This window comes from Sciurus carolinensis, chromosome 13, assembly GCF_902686445.1.
Source record: "Sciurus carolinensis chromosome 13, mSciCar1.2, whole genome shotgun sequence".
In the NCBI taxonomy this organism is placed as follows: domain Eukaryota; kingdom Metazoa; phylum Chordata; class Mammalia; order Rodentia; family Sciuridae; genus Sciurus; species Sciurus carolinensis.
This window is the reverse complement of record NC_062225.1, coordinates 44,800,431-44,813,087: the sequence shown is the minus strand read 5'-3', so window position 1 is coordinate 44,813,087 and position 12,657 is coordinate 44,800,431.

Here is a 12,657-nt window from a genome sequence, read left to right as displayed (position 1 = left end):
GCTTTTTGGTCAGTCTACCATTTATAGGTCACATTTTCCAAATTTTTTAGTTTTTGTGAATTCTCTTTTTATCCAACTGCAGGTTTTACTCAATTTTACCTATTAAATGGAGTCTTATTTGGGTCACCATATTGTTGCAATATGCTGGGATATTTTCCAGATCCCCATTGTGCATTTGAAATATTGGTTTTCTCAACTTTGAGGCATCCAAGTATTCGATAAACATGGCATGTACGTGTGAATCAGATCATCAATATTGGACGGAGGCTACAGGAAGAGTTCTGTGGTCTGTTCCTCTAGAACTTCCTTCATGTTGAAGCTATTTTCCATTTTCAGATCCATTGGCACTTTCCTAACTGGTCAAGATATTATTTGTGAGTTCTTTCAGTGTCCTGAACAAAATCACTCCCATGAGTTATAAAGTTATTGACCATCTCGGGGATCACTGATCCATCCTCCTGTTGTGCATCTTTCTTACTGAGCTTGGGCTTCGTGTATTTTTTAATGTTTTATTTTTTGCAGTGCTGGAGGTTGATCTCAGGGCCTCAGGCATGCTTAGGCATGTGCTCTACCACTGAACCACATTCCTTGCCCTTTTTTATTTTATTTTTTTATTTTGAGTCAGGGCCTTGTAAAATTGCCCCGTCTGGCCAAACTTGGGATCCTCCTGCCTCAGCCTCTGAGCAGTTGGCATTACAGGTGTGGGTCATAGTGCCTAGCTATGTTTAATCTTTTATATGTAAAAATCACTCGCTTTGACAGAAAACAAAAAGGATTTGAAGGGCTTCACTTTCTCTGTCATGATTTATTTTACACCTTCTTCTCAAGTAGACTTTCTAACACTTCTGTGTTGCTAGACATAGCTTTAGAAGGCTGCGTGGTGATTAGGGTTTCTCTCAAACTTGCACTCATTTTGGGCCTCCTACTCAACTGGTACTATTTCTCCTTGCCAGGGTACTTTCTTCCCTGTGGATGTGTTATTCCTCTTGTGATCTGTTGTATATACCTTTATAGAATCTGTGGTTTTCAGGTTGCTCCCTGGCTGCCACGTAACCTGCTTAAACACCTCTCCCTTCTGTGCTGTCAGAGTTTCGTATTTGAAAGCCTCCCTCTTATCTTGAGTAGCTTTTGCTTTGATAAGTCCCTGGCCTGAGTTCTTGCTTCTCTTTTCATGTAACACTTTGAAACCATCTTTTCTAAAGTCTATGGTACCCATATGACTATGCTTAGCTCTTTCTTATTTCGTCTTCTTGAACTCTGAAATAACACATTTTAGAAATATATAATGTCCAAAATCTAGGAAGTCCTTGAATTTTTATGACACTTGAATGCCATATTTATTTTCAAAATTGGTTTCTTGCTACCAAAAATATATTTGTCTTGTTTCTGGGGTAGAATGCAAATGTTTTATTCCCATGGCATGTTTGATGTTAGTACAACTTGCCATGTGCTGAATGCTTTATAAGCATTTGTTGACAGAATGCCAACTCTTTCAAATGTAATGTATTTCAAGTAGAAAATATTTTATTGGTGTATCCATGTTGCTAGCCCTATGGTAAGGTAAAACTAAGAAAAATATGATTTGGCCCTGTCTTCAAATATGTCTATGAAGAAAAGACAGAGTAACAAAACAACTAACAAACTGAATTAATTGGTATGGTGATACATCCGTTTGTTTAACCATTTACTTAACAATGACTTATTAAGCATCTACTATGTACTAGATTTTTTTAGTCAGCACCTGGAACACAAGGTGCTTAAGGTACAGGGCATACTCTCAGTTCATTGAGCATGATGGTGGTGGAGAATGCATATAATTATGGTATGATATGATGAAAGTGAGAGACATATACACATAAGGTAATGTGGAAGCCAAAGGCAAAGAAGACCAAGATGGCTAATATCCATCAAGGAACTCTTCAAGAGAAGGGCAGGGGTTTCAATCATGGATTGGTTTTTATCCGGCAGCAAAATAGAGAATAGAATTCTTCACAGATGGGAACAAAACAAGCAAAAACAGCAAACAAAGTAAACTGTGGGCAATTCCACATGGCTGAGTGCTTGTATATTTGGAGACAAAAGACTGGAGGTGAGTGGTAAAAAGTAGGAATTTGGAATTTAGTGTTTTAAACCAGTGGTTTTTCAATTGCACTGTTCTGAAATGCCTTAGGAACAGTGGGATGGGTGCTGTGAACTTAAGATGTCTGAGCTATAGACTGGGCTTCACCCCTGTTTCCACCAAGATAACTTCTCCTTTAGTTGCTTTATGAATTGAGCTTTTGAGTCAGATTTTCTTGAAAGAGTTGTTCTAGAGCTTTTTTGAAAAATGAGGGCCATTGCTATGGAGAAATGGGAAATCCTGATAGAGTTTAAACAGAGGGGCAACATGATCATCTCAGAGGTGACATAGAGGACAGACAGAAAACAGGAAGACTAATTAGGTGGCCATTGTATTTATATGTTCATTCTTCCAAAACTTATTTATTGCACACCAATCATGTGCAAGGTTACAGGAGTAATATCCAGGACCATGAGCGTCCTGAAGTAGAGAGAGAGAGTTTGTATCTGTCAGCTTTATCACAGAAGCAGGACTGGAAGTGGTTCCGGAAGGATGTCTGGGAAAGGAGGAGGACAGAGCCTTTTCCTTTATTTTTTCCTTCTTGTAACATTTCATTTTTATGTAATTTCAAACTTACAGAAAATTTGCAATTTTTTTTAACTTTTAAAATAATTGAATCCTATCAGTCCTATGGATCATTTTATAAAAACATAGAAATACCTATGCAGGGTCCTAGCCATATAGCTCAGTGGTAGAGCACTTGCCTAGCATGCTTAAGCCCCCAGGTTTCAGCCACAGCACTGCAAGGTGGGGGAGGGAGGAGAAACATGCATGCAGTTTTATTTGTCTCTATATTAGATTTTGATTATATTACTTTTAAGTTAGGAATTCTATTCTGATTATAAGAGGTGGGAAAGTCTGTGTCTTAAATAACATATTAATATATAAATATATAATTTATGTTTCTATAAAATATATTTCTATTTCTGTAATGTCGGAGCTAAAGGTAACAATTATTTTGGATTCTCATTAAACAGAGAAATCTTATACACTACAGTCAGAGTTCTATAACTTGCTAAGATCATGGATAGTAGGTGGCAGAGCTGAATCCAACCAAAGGTCGTGCTCTTATGTCATTGTGTCTCCTGAGGGTTCAAACCCATGCTCAGGGCAGGGATCTAGTCAGGAACTCCTCTGTGAGAGACTCTGGGTACTTGACAACTTCATGCAGGTCTCTGGGCTCCAGACTCACAGTGCTCTCCCTTGGGCCTGCCCGTGGTCACTGTTCCTACATTAGGACTTTGTTCTGCTGGTAGTAGGGGACTGGAGAGTCTGTGTCTTAATGAGATGGAAGTTCTCCTCTGGAGAAGGAAGTTCTCCTCTGGAGAAGGAAGCTTGTAAGAGGAGAGTTCAGAGCAGGCAAGCAGACTTCCTTTAATCTTCAGGAACATGAATTCTTTTATATTTATGTCTACCATCTGTAGCACAGGTCAGTAGAAAGATGGTGGCTGAACCTCCAGCTTTCACAGCAGGGCAGGAAGGAAGAAAGGGGGAAGCAAAAGAAGGATCTCCTCTAGGTGTCAGTTGACTTCTTCAAGGGCCTCCTCTGTTAACTTACATCTCAATGCAAAATAGGCCAAGAAATAAAATCTCTTAGCTAATAAGCACTGTACTTCCTGTAAATACTCCAAGTTCATGACAAAAGCAGGGGAGAATGGATACTGGGTGGGAGCTCATGCTGTCCTGGATCCTTTTCCTATTCTGAGTTTTACCCGGCTTATTTCTGGGTTCCAAGCATGTTTGCTGAAGCCTGTGCTGGATCTCATTGGCTTAATGCTGAAACACTAAGTTAGTGCATAGGACATGTTTTTATAGGCTTGTTCATGGAATTGACAGCCATTCTCTTTAATTCTGGATCCAAAAAGTTGGAACCTTCTTAGGAACATTATTTTCTAAATCTTTGAATCTGTGATCACAGTGGTTCTGATGGGACATTTGTCTCCAGTGTACAAATGAAGAATCTGAAGCCAACAAGACCAACAACCTTTATTTGAGTTAAGTGTTATGATCTGTGACATTCAGGCCAGTGACTTAGTCATTGCTTTTGTAGAGCATCTTTTTCTTATAAGGCATTCAATCAAAAGAAAGAGTTGGACTTTTATGCAAGAAAATGCTTTAAAAAAAGAAAAGAATGCAAAAAAAAAAAAAAAAGGAAGCCATGCTAAAACAGGCCACCTAAATTGTAACTTTACCAGTTACATTTGAATATGTCGCATCTTAAATGTTTACTAATATCTGTTAACATCTACCTTCCCTACTCCCCAATCCCAAAATCCTATATTATTGTGTAAATTACAATCACAGCATTTGTTTAGAACATAAAATACTAAGGTCAGTGTGTTAGGATAGGATAATATGCTGCAGCAACAAACAACTCCAGAATTTTAGGGGTTTTATAAAATCAAACTTTATTTTTCTCTTTATGCAAAGTCCACTAGAGATCTGGATGAGTCTCCAGGGAGAACCAGTGATTCACTGCAGAGACTGACAAAGGCTCCACCTTCCTGTTGCTGTGGAGGGCAGATCTCTGTGCACCTGGCAGAGCCAGAGTGTCACAGAAAAGATGTCTCCGTGAAGGGTCCAAGGAGTTCCCAGAGGGGAGGGGTAATTTGACTCAGGACCAGCAAGATTCTTGGTGTACAAGGTGGAAAAGAATTTTAGCACATGACAGGCAAAGGTATAGATAGAGGTTTATTTAGGAAAGTAGATACAAACTGAAGGGAGAATGTGGGCTATCTGGAGAGTGAAAAGCCCCTCCTTGGGTTGGGGTTTCAGTATAGCAGGGCAGGAGTTAGGGACTGGACTGAAGGTGGAGCCAGGGTGGAGCTGCACAATTTCATGCCTATTTCCCCTGAGCTTGTGCATTTCCCTCATTTTACAAGGGTGCTGACCAAGCGCATGTTGCAATGGTTTATGGGTATTTCCTGTATTTCAGTAATTATGGGTACTTTCTTTGAGACTCAGTATCTTTCTCTTTATTCCCAAATTCCTATCACAAAAGGAACTGCAGTATCCAGAAGACACTCATTGGGCTATCTTGTCGTCATCCTTTAGAGTTAGTCATAGGCCTTGACTAACTCTAACTTGTAAGAGCTGAGAAGTAAATTTTCTGAGTTTCTGGAAGAAGACAAAAACATGATGAACACCATCATTACCCTAGTTAATAATGGGACAATTGTTTAAAGTGCTACGATGAATATCATCTTTCAATCACTTGTTTAAGCTAGTGTGATGAATTTAATCCTGCCAAGGATTCTTGGCTGAATGTATAATGTTGGTTTGAATTTGAGGTCCTTTGTGAACCTGAGGTCAAGGTCAAATAACTATGTCCCTCTTGCTGCATCTCTCCACAATAGGCCATGATAAAGTAGAGGAGGTTCAGGAATACCACAAATAGCAACAACCCCTGTGCAGCACAACTGTGAGCTTCTGAGACTGATGCTTCTGTTCTCCAGCACATGATGCATGTTTTCAATGAATGTGGAATGGATGAGGGGATTGTTCTTGGAAACATCCTTCAAATTCTGGCACTGTCATTGGATATAATTTGTCCTGGACATCTACTCTGTATTTATTTTTTTAACCATGTCCATTTGAAATTTCAATAACAGCAAGGCAAAAAAATCCCATTGTGTTCTTTCAGCTGAATCTTTGGAATATTTCTAGGCAGCATCACTAACAAAAGAGAAGGAAAAATCTCATCATCATTTAAGAAGAATGATGGAGCCAGGCTTAGTGGTGCATGCCTATAATCCTGTAATTGGGAGGCTGAGGTAGGAGGATTGCTGAGTTCAAAGCCAGCCTCAGCAACTTAGTGAGGTCCTAAGCAAGCGAAACCCTGTCTCTAAATGAAATATTACAAAAGGGTCAGGGATGTAGTTTAGTGGTGGAACACTTCTGGGTTCAATCCCTAGTAGAAAAAAAAAAAAATGTCATGGAGTGGTTTGGGATTTACTGTGAACATAGTTAATGATTCCTAATCCTCTTCTTCAGTAGTTAACAGTTCATCAACACAGGCCTTTCTATGTTCTTTTATGTTTTTCTCTTGAAAAAATTTGAGGTACTGCATTTTATCATTTTTTCCTGTACTATTTGCTTATGAACCTAAAATTTCAAGAGCTATCTCTGTCTTTGGATATTAAGTTAAATTTTCAAAAACCAACTAAAATGCCAACTATGGCTTCCACCGGATAGAAGGTTGTATATTTTTATATCACAAATGAAGAAAAAAAACTAAATTGAAATTTTGATCCAGAGCATGCAAAGAAACTATCATATGAGCATGTCGGTTAATTTTCCAACTAGAAGCCTGAGTGTACTTCCTATATTGGGTCTGTTTTATTGAGCACCTTTTGGGGACCTGCATTTACCTAACAAAGATAATGAATAGAAATCATGGCCATGGTACTACTGAGTTGTACATGTGATTTTGGTTTCTTAAGGCTGGGGAACACCTAACCAAAAATCAGAAAGAGGGGTGTGAGTATTTGTGTGTATGTGCTGGGATTGCAGAGAGTAAATAGGAGAACTGATGGGAAAGACTGCTGATGAATTGTTGGTGAGTAGAAAGAAAACTCTTTCTTGCTGTAGCTAGCAAGTCTAGCTTTTACTTTTCTTGTTTTTGTGAATGAGGAAATGATCTTATTATTGCTTTATTGATCTAGGCCAAGTTCTTAGACACATTTCTTCCATTAAAAAATTTTTGAAGTCCTTTGTTCTCAGTTTGAAAAGGGTTTTCCTTTTCTTTCTTTTCTTGGTCAACCCCTCTCTGTCTCTGCAATGTCGGGCCACCAATGTGACTCCAACAGCACAGTCACACATGTGATGAGAAGAGGGACAGACATGGGAGCAGATTGTCCCAGGCGGCTACTTTTCTGTTGACTTGGATTCAGTCCTAGGGGAAAAAAATCATTTTAAATAAGTTACTCTCTTTAAATCTTAAAAGTTTCTGGGACAGCAGGCAGGGACTTGGCAATGTGCTGGTAATGTGTTTTAGCCAGGATGGTCTTCAGAAATATGCTTGAGAATTATTAACTCGTCTGGGCATAATTTAGCAGTATTTACTGTCTGTTCCTCTGAGTCATTGCACAATCTGTACTGTCCCTGGGATATTTAGACCTTCCTGGCCTGGTCTATTTTGTCATGTAATGATATATAAAGATACAACCATTCTTAAAGTGCAAGCTTGTACCCTGTCGGATTGTGACCTCTTTAAGTTAATTTTTATGCATCAAAGCTATTTGACATTTACCCAAACAAATTCAAATCTCTTGGAGTGTGTGTGTGTGTGTGTGTGTGTGTGTGTTTAATGACAAAAACCACCGTTGATCTGACAGCTTGCTCTCCAGGGAAGAGATATTGTGGGTAGCTTTAAAGCCTAGAAGCTTCGGAAGTCCTTTTCTTCCACCAGTCCCAAAGCAGTGTGTCTGGAGCCGGGGCAGCGCGGCTTGCCACCGTGGCAGCTGGGAGTTTGACAGTGTTATGAAGAATTGCAACTGTTGATCAGTGAATTGTTACAGTGTTGATGACAGCATTGCAAATTAATTCTGAAATTAACTGAGGGGACATGAAGAGGTCCCATTGCTTATCTGAGAGAAGGAGGGCAGGGTAAAAATTACCAGTGGAGCTGAGTGAATGTGAAGAACATGTTCAGAAAATCGTACTTAGTAATCAAGGTGGCGGGTACAATTTCCACAGTCTTTCAGAGAGGTATTCGCCTAAGGAAAATTGGTGGCTGAAAGATACATGTAAAAGAGTTACGACTGAATGTTTTCAGTACTTTGTTATTTTAGAAATGATTTATTGAACTCATTGCATCTTAGAAAGGAAGAATTAATAGGTTGCTATTTTCCTTCTGTTTCAAAATTAACCCAATATTTTACAAAATTGAAATACTTTTTCAGAGTTTCTTTTATTCCTCCTGCCTCCCTCCACAGCTCTGAGGCAGATTTTTGTGTGTATGTGTTGTTGTTGTTTTCTAGCTGACTACCGTCTCATTCTCGGTGTTATTTTGGCTACGTGTGCAGAATTCCGTGTACCTGAAACCAAAGGTATCCTTACCAGTCGGTAGTAGCCATTAACATATGCTTTTCCCAAGGTTTCGTGTACTTATTCTGAGCATGTGCCTTTTACAATGCAGAACACAAGAGACTTGTTTTGTAAGATTAATGAAGGTCACCAAAATTCTCAAAAGTATTCTGATAATTAAGGCTTTGTTTATCAAAAACAAGTTATATTAAGAGCAAAAAGATTCATGGTAATTATTCATAATCTTAACAATTCAAGTGTAGCCACCTCATTTGTGCATTTAATTCTTCTTGTTAATGTTTTGCATAAATCTGCATAATTACTTGAGTTGCCTGTTGTAATTTTGACAGCTACTCAGTTCATGTGCACTAAAGTATATCAAAAGCTTGATGTGCTGAATATTTATAATTTTACGTATGTTCTTGGGATAATATTTTTTCAACAATATTTTTAGTTTTTATAAAATTGACACGGTATACTTGGAAACTTTGCCAAACGTAGCTTTCTAAAATAGAGTGCTCAGGAGGGAAATAAACTAACATTTAAAGGTATAGAACCCACCATGGGCAAGTTTCTTCAGTAATTCAGACGAATTATGCCTGTCATGAACTATTTCTTTCTCACACATACACATACACCACATGAAAACCGCCTATATTTTTATAGAAGTCTTTTAAAATTAGAGACGTCAAGTGTGCCTCTCCCCCCGCCACCCCCCCTTTCCCTTTCTGTAATTATTTTGTAGGAATGAGAACAACCAGATGCTTTACTATTGTTCTTCCCTTCTGGATAATAGCGATAGTATAATAAATAAATAAACAGCCTAGAGGAAAAAATCTAAGCCAGGTCCTGAGTGTAAACTCAGGCTGTCACCTGTGTTCTACAGGGGCAGGGAGGAGCCCGTGATCCATTTTGTTATGAAGTTATTAAAATGAAGGGAGGATTTGACTCAGTGGGGTATTTCAGCAAGTGGATTTTCCAGGTAATATGTGATCCAAGAAATAGAGACTCCTAATCAATGTAGTCACAGGGAAATAATAATGGCCAGAGAAATCCATCAATAAAGTGATATTATACCTCTTCCAAACTCCTGGTGGGGAGAAGATTTTATGGATTGAGAAAATTCTAACCCCTTCCAGATAAATGGGAGCAGGCATAATTTCAGAATGATAGCAGATGTTGCAGTTGTTTGTAAATATCCCTGTGCTTGTGAAATATTGAGACATTTCAAGCCTAGATCTTAGAGGAAATTTTATTGTTTTTGCTGATATACTTCAGGGAGTTTCATCAGTCAGTTGAAGTTATATAATTGATTATGTTGATATCAGAATTGATATAAGATATTAAAATAAGGTAAGCTTGAAATTCTTTCACTGACATTCTTGCAGATGATTTCAAAGTATCTCTGTGGTTCTGTTTTGCATGAAAACACTGTGGTTTCTTCAGATAGTCTGAGTTTGAGACTAATTCTTTGACTTGAAAAATACTGGAGGGCCTAACACTTTTATGATGTGTTCCATAGCTTCTGCAAATACTAGTAAACAGGCAGTGGTATTCCTCTGTGACTTTTAATAATTTGCCCAATGTTTAGAAATAATGTTATTCTAAGAGTTGATGTACAACAATATCCATTTTCTGTACATTGGCATTTTGACCGTAACACTCTTTCCAAAAGTGATATAAATTTATTGGCTTTCCAGTATTAAATAGCATGCCAGTAGTTTTGAGTTATTACAATCACTTAAATGAGGAAGTCAATGAATTAAATGATTGCCTAAGAAAACAAAGATCTTATGTATTAGAACTGAGCTCCTATGAGATGAACATGAGGTTCAAATATTCCCCCCCCTCCAAATAAATTGCATCAGTAATCTATTAACAGAGGCTTTCTCCCTCTTATTTTCTAACACTTCTCAAATGCATTGAAAGTACCATTCAATTTCAGAGACTACTCAGTGCTGTTAAATACTTATTACTATGGGATTATTTTGCAAAAAAAGGAATTCTGAAGGTGACCAAATATCAGATAGATTTATCTGGAGTCTTTAAGTGCATCTGTTTGTGACATGCATGTGTGTGGATACAAGTTGTGCACACAAGCACACACACATATGAGATTGATTAAAGTTAAAGTGCAGTCATGTGCTTCTATTTTTCACTTTAATGAGCACTCAGATGTAAGTGAAAAATTAAAAGGTGGTTATATTTAGCTGTAGCTGTACACTCAATGTACGGTGCACACAGTAGGAAATGAACATAAAACCAGTGAAAAAGCCTCAACATTGCATCTATATGCATTAATTAAAAGAAGTTTGTTAAACTAAATTTGAAAAAAAACTTCTTTAATTGTGTTTACCCAAAAGCCTTTTCTTCCTAATTTAAATAGCATAAACATCTGGACTAAAGCAATATTAGAATCATGGCAGTAGTCAAGCAAATCTTGTGGAAAATAATGAAATTAGATCCCTGGTGTTGTGACAGAGTAAGGGCAGGATACATCAGTTCGATGTTAATAAAATTTCCATGAATGACTGAATACAATTAAGAAATTGTCAGTTGCGGCAATGAACTTTTGTAGCTCATAGATGTTTGCATCATTTGATTATGCTGGCAATTTAAAATTGTTTGTTAGTGTCTGTGTTGGGATATTAATTATGACCTTTATTACAGCCCACAATTAAACTAGTCATATAGCAACAAGCAAACTGTGTTGTGATACTAAAGGATCTCAACTATTTAGAGAGGGGTCTGTCGGGTTCAGGGCCACCAGTGCCCTTTCAAACTGGAAATGATTTTTAAAAGATGCAGTAGTTGAGAAACCACAACAACTGGGATGAGTAAGCCCTTTAATACAAGAATTTCTTTTTAATAGTGTTTTAACAGTTTTAATTGCTAACAACATCTGTAAAACTGGAAAAAAGCATTTTTAACTGTGACTCTAAGATAAGCTTTTCCTGTTCAGGAAGAGAAAACAATTATTCATTGGTTAATTAGCTGTAAACAACTTTTAAAAGACACATCCATTATATATGTAATTATTTGAAAAAAAAAAAGGCTTTAATGTTATTTGTACTAATGCATAATTATTAGTGCTTGCTAAAAGGATTAGCAGTACTTAGATGACCACCATTATTGAGGAGCAGCACAATAAAGAAATGAGATTTGCATCAGGAAGGAATGTGCTATGATGAATCAGATGGCAATTTTTTTGTTTTTGCTCTTTTGTCTTTTACACTCTTTGGTAGAGGTCATGGGGAGTCACATTACATTTTCAGAAACAATTGTTTCAAACTCAAGTAACAGTGGTTATTTCATCTTTATTTTTATGATACATGAAGAAAATTTCTCACTAGATAAGTAGATATTCTTAGAGTCACATTGCTGCTATGATTTATTTATTTATTTATTTTCACCTCTAAGAGCTTTGTTTTTGAATCTGCATTACATTATATTTTAAACTTATGCCTATTAAAAACAAAGTGGTTACCAAGAAGACTATGAGCTATTTAGTCTCATTAGTGCTCACAGCAGAATTTGTAGTATATTTATTAGATCATGTACCATGTTCCCCATGGCATATTTGATATTTCACGACTATTGGAAGAAATTAAGCACAACAAAAACAAAAATAGTTTGGCCCGACGATTACATTTCATTTGATAAAGTTCAGTGTTGACTTGCTTCTAGGGTTCAGTGACTTGAACTAAAACAGAGTAACTCGGCCATTCCAAAGTCAAATAGTTTGGGTATTGGCTCCTTTCTCCCCATCTTTTGTTTAGCTTCCTTTTCCCATTACCTTTAATTAGTTACCTGATACCATTATTACAAAGATTCCAAGTTGTACATTTCATGTGGTTGAGATGTTGATAAAGATATTGCATGGCCTGGGGGCAAACCCAGGGTTTTTTTGCTTTTTTCTACTGTATATTATAATTACTGCATCTTAGGTGGTCCAAAGGCTTGGCATGGGTTTCCTACTGCAGAAGTCTGGATTGATTCTACTTAAGAGCCCTCTCTTGTAGAAAACACTGAAGTGCTAGGGCTCTGATTTCAGGGTTTGCAAACTCAAGTTTCCTGGGGTACCAGTTAAAATATCAGTGGTGGTGACTCATCTTCTTTATCTCTCCTAGAGAGAGATGCTAAATGTTTGGTGGGGGGAGGTCACTGTCATAAGAGACTGTCTGGACCACTGAGTAGTCAGAAAAAAAATGCTTGCATATTTTCAATAAGAGAGTCTTTCTTCTAGAGTCCTAGATCAAGTTTTCTACTCCTAAGTGTGTTAGTGTTCCTGTGAGTCACTCTGGCCTCTATTAAAGAGCGGGGATATTTTGAGTTTGAAATTTCTATGGCATTTGGCATGAGTTTGCCATCTCTAAGCAAGGAGTTTTCGTCCTTGAATGACTGCTTGGTGCTTGGACTGTCACATTGACCAAAGGAGCAAAACCAGAGTCTTTCTTGCCTTGGGAGACCTTAAAGTGGCACTATTTCAGTGTCCATTTAATCGTGAGCAC